Consider the following 4,292-nt stretch of genomic DNA (forward strand, 5'->3'; position numbering starts at 1 on the left):
CTTTTTTGCAGCTTATCTATTAATTTTCCAATGTTGTCTCTATAAACATAGCCTAGAATTCTTTTTGTGGTTAAATGAATAGTTTTTCTGCAAAATATGATTTTTATTGAAAGAGTCATTTATTGAGAATATCACCTTATTGGTTTTTCTTTCCTTTAGTGACTCATAATAAAAGTGGGAAGGTAGTCATTTATATTCCATTATTGAAACAAAATTTAGTAAATATTATAGTCTGCGACTTGTTAGAAACATCTACGCTTGGGATCCCTGGGTGGCGCAGCGGTTTAGCGCCTGCCTTTGGCCCAGGGCACGATCCTGGAGACCTAGGATCAAATCCCACATCAGGCTCCCAGCGCATGGAGCCTGCTTCTCCCTCTGCCTGTGTCTCTGCCTCTCTCTCTCTGTGACTATCATAAATAAATAAATAAAAATTAAAAAAAAAAGAAACATCTACACTTTCATTTAACTATATCCACCAAACCTCTTATACTACATAATTTGTTAGAAAACTTGTTTTCTAATCTATAACGTCACCAGTGCTTTCTACTAAAGGAATGTATTGTGGCTTGACATACTGTTTTTCAAGAATTCTTTTAGCCATCTTTATCTTGGCATGAAGAACAAGTGTTTCCTTAATGTACCTGTAAGTCATAAGTGAAAGTTTTCAAGTGTGGCTTCTAAAATTTTAGCATTAAATGTTAGGTTAAGCACCATATAACCGTATGTTATGGAAAAAATCAAGAGACTATATTTTGGATGTGTCAGCTTAAAATTCTTGCTAAGCATGATGACTTTGTTCTGTCCTTATCTGATACTTCGAGGTACATTTGTCATGCAGATCAAGCTTCACTCTGAAAAATAGTGAATGTATATTAATATTTTCATAATCCTTATGATAATTTCATGGCAGAGGGGGAATGGAGGCGGCATTTTACCAAATCTGGTTAGACTGTCAACACATCAAGAGATCATACTAAGAGTTGAAGAAATATCAACTTCTTTCTCTTCACTATATATGAACTAATCAGCATTATGTTCAGTGAAATTTCTTTTCAAAATAATATATCTTTTAGATCCATTAAGTTTACCAGTGTTTATCCATTGGTAAATTGAAACTTATATGTATATTCTAAAAGCAAATGAGTACCAGAAACTGTCAACTCTTCCAATCCATGTAATTCACAATCCTCCCTCAGCTGACTTAGAGTGCTGTCACACATGACTTGTGGAATAAAGGTGTGAATCATTGTCAGTCTACATATTAAATATTAGCAATACTTAATTTCATTTTTCGTTAATAAAAAGATAAACTATAAATAGAGGTTTTCGTATTTTCTCCCTAGACCACAAAGGATCCTCTTGCATACTTGCTGGGATGTGAGATTGGGTCTTTCAGGCCTCTCTGCCTTAGAATGAGTACTAGAACTCTTAAGAGGTACAAATGATGTGTATTAGACCACACTGCAGACTGACATGATCTCTATTTTCCTTAAAACCTGCAGTGCAGTTTGTTTTTTCTAGTGTGACCACCCAATAATGCCATCTGGTCTATAACAGTTTCATTTTTACATGTGATCACAAAATGCTCCATTGCAAGACTGGCCAAATTCAGGCAGTATGATCAAAAAGGTACTAAGAAGCAAGCCAATTAGCATCATAGTTATGGTTACAGTGCAAAATACAAGGCAGGTGCCTGTACCATTAACCAATTGAAAAGCATTCTCTCCACTTAGTCATATGTAAAGGCAATGAAGGAATTTGACCACAAACATTCTCATAAAATTTTAAAAACAGTTCCCTGGCTGAGTTAATAAATGAATGGAATGGTTCAGAATTTCCAGCCAAAGTGTGACAAGTAATTGGTGAAATCAGCAAAATATCTAGTGACCATTTTAAAAAAATGTTATGTTTTCAGATGATTAAAGTGCAGCATTCTTTTGCCAGTGATTTATTTCATTTGTAAAGTATCCTACTCATAATGAAATGAAATAACTATGACTTTAGCTTAATAAAATATTTTATTGCTTTTAAAACCTGTGAGGAGATTATATATATATATATATATGAATATATATTTGTGTATATATATATAGGAATGGGTAAAAGTGCTAAACTGAGCCTAAAACTGTCTACATCTCCAGTAATTTATTTCTGTGTAGAAAGTTGTTTGTTTTTGTTTTTTTTTTAATGTGGAATTTGAGCTTTACCTATATCAATACTAATCAACAGAATACTAAAGCTGTCTTTAAAGTCTGAGGGGAATAGTGTATTTAACCTAACCTATGCTAGGGGTTCTTATTACCTTGACCTTCAAATAACTGAAAGTAAGTGAGCTTTGTAAAGACATTCACTCATGTCAGAGGTTAGCACTACCCACAGGTTTTCTGTTTTCCAACCTCCCAGCCCACACAGACCCTATATGTTAGCACACACAGCAGAATGTGTTAGTACATGGGTCCATTTGTCCTAATCCTTGAAGTTCACTACACTGAATGTGGACTTTGGAATTATTTCTAGCTTTATGGCAATATATCCCTTAAAGGAATCACTTCCCCCTGAGCATTTTTGCGCCTCCAAGCCTCAAGACTCTCTTCAAAGCCATTCCCATGATAGGCATACTACAATGATTCTGTTGACCGAAAACACATCAAAGACCCAAGAAGTTAATAAGGCTTATGAGTATGTGCAAGGCTTGTTATGGAGTCTCGCTTTAGGGTAATAATAGCGTCAGGGAAATGAATCAGCACAAACCATTAACAACTCCCCCAGTGCAGAGTTTGGGTTTAAAATTCACACAAAATTACAGAGTTGTTTTCTTATCATGTTATTTCCCATCCATTCTCTTTTGTTTCCCAAAAGGTTTATTTCATGCAAGGGACAAGAGTCCTATCGCAAAGTTATTTTAAAAGGAATTTCCTCTTCTGCCCATAACCCTGAGGAACCCTTGCCTTAAAAAGTGAGAGCCCTTGTTGACAACTAGTACAGATGGAGGGGAAAGATATTCTTAGTGTAAAACTAGCAAAAAGAGAGGATGAGACCCCAGCCCACTCTATCAAGTCACTTTTGTTCACATACAGCTGACTCATCGTTGAGACAGGACTGTACACAATCTCCAGCTTTGTTCAGCTTCTTCTTTTTTAGAGAAAATTGAATCTTCATTTCACTTTCAGGACATGTCCAAAGTTAGAAATACAAATCCCCAACATAATTCCAAAATCGATGGAAGGAATCTAGACACTTATCCCCTTAACTTTCCTCCCTTGTTTATAATTTCATAGCAAATTTCCTATTCATTATCTTGGGTGAAGAGAGCCCAGGTATTGTTTGAAAAAAATAAATCATCCAAATGAAAATTTTATAAGAAGATGGTGATTATTGACACTGGATGCTAAGTTACCTTTAGTATCTTATAACCTAAAATGGAAACCATAGAAACCAGTAATTGTACAATATGTAAGTGGACACAACCTAAATACTATGATGTCAACACTGTCTTTGGTTTATAAAAGAGCAAAGAGGGATAAAGTGTGTGAGGTGAGTGTTCAGAAGAGTAGAAGTGAATCTCACTTTCCTTATAATTTTTTATGAAAAAACTGACTCTAAAACTAAAATCTGAGGCTCTCCTTGAAAAGGAGGAGAAATGTATTAAAAGAGAGAAGCTTCTGTTTTGATAAGAGTAAAGTCATAGTCTGGAAAGTGAAACAAATGTTGGATGGACAGACAGACGGACAGATGGGTGGGTGGGTGGATGGATAAGGAGTAAAAAGAAGAACCCCAAAGAAAAGTGAAGGTGACAAGCTGGTTAGTAAATATAAATAAAAGAAGGAAGGTAACTTAAGATCTGGAGAATAAAGACACAGGTCATTTGGCCTGTGTTCAGGAATACTTCATATACAGCATTCAAGATGTATTTTAGGGAAACTATTAGAAACAAGTAGGTTAGTTGTATAGAAGTTAGACAAGAATGTTCAGAATATATTCTAGAGATTTTAGAAACTCTGAAAACCTCAGCGGCATAAATTGTTTTTCTTCTTAATTGCTGGACTACAATAGTATTTAAATAACTATAATGGTGACTGAATTTTAACCTAATATGTTAGGAATTAGAAATCTTTCTTCTTAGACACATTCTCAGGTCCTTGTCTTAGGGTCCTTGTCGTTGTTCTATATCATCTTCTTAAATTTACTTTCTTAATGAAGTAAGTTCTTGATTGGTTATTATCACAAGGCATAAAGTATTTATGAAGCACTTGTTTTTAGTCAAGATTTTATTTTGTTTTTTATCCGGGTTT

The 4,292-nt window shown here is 34.7% G+C and overlaps 1 protein-coding gene across 10 annotated transcripts in view; it reads left to right on the forward strand.

The window, feature by feature from the left end:
* DLC1 (DLC1 Rho GTPase activating protein) overlaps nt 1-4,292 on the forward strand; it is a 493,356-nt gene that overhangs the window by 385,296 nt on the left and 103,768 nt on the right. The gene's annotated exons all lie outside the window — the stretch shown is intronic.

The sequence above is a fragment of the Canis lupus genome, chromosome 15, assembly GCF_048164855.1.
Source record: "Canis lupus baileyi chromosome 15, mCanLup2.hap1, whole genome shotgun sequence".
Classification (NCBI taxonomy): Eukaryota; Metazoa; Chordata; class Mammalia; order Carnivora; family Canidae; genus Canis; species Canis lupus.